This window comes from Gavialis gangeticus, unplaced genomic scaffold (assembly GCF_001723915.1).
Source record: "Gavialis gangeticus isolate Ggan-Ray unplaced genomic scaffold, GavGan_comp1, whole genome shotgun sequence".
Lineage (NCBI taxonomy): Eukaryota > Metazoa > Chordata > Crocodylia > Gavialidae > Gavialis > Gavialis gangeticus.
Genome location: NW_017729026.1, coordinates 50,122,418 through 50,122,741, shown reverse-complemented (window position 1 = coordinate 50,122,741; position 324 = coordinate 50,122,418). Strand labels below are relative to the sequence as shown.

At 41.7% G+C, this 324-nt stretch overlaps 1 long non-coding RNA gene across 1 annotated transcript in view; it reads right to left on the bottom strand.

Moving 5' to 3' along the window:
* LOC109299678 overlaps nt 1-307 on the bottom strand; it is a 1,152-nt gene extending 845 nt beyond the window's left edge. Inside the window, exon 1 of the long non-coding RNA XR_002097954.1 lies at nt 52-307. This is a non-coding gene — a long non-coding RNA (uncharacterized LOC109299678). The remainder of the gene's footprint in view (nt 1-51) is intronic.
* Between the last annotated feature and the right edge of the window lie 17 nt (nt 308-324).

Here is a 324-nt window from a genome sequence, read left to right as displayed (position 1 = left end):
TTCTGGTCCCCCCTAGTGAGTTTACAGACTGTCACCAGGTCCCCCCTCAACCTTCTCTGAGGATTTAGTAATTGGCAAACAGGAAGCCTAGAATGCAAATCACTGACACTTATTTCAAAAAAGCCCTCAAATCACAGCACAATTTGAGCACGTTATAAAAAAGGTGAGTCAACTTTACATGGATCAATTTGGAAAGCTTTGTCTTTTAAAAAATAATCTGTTTAAAAATCCACATAATATTTCTATGATACCTACCTTAGCAGGATTCTCCTCTCAGCCGTACAGTGCAGCGCAGTCACCCCAGCAGTTGAACGTTTGCCCCCT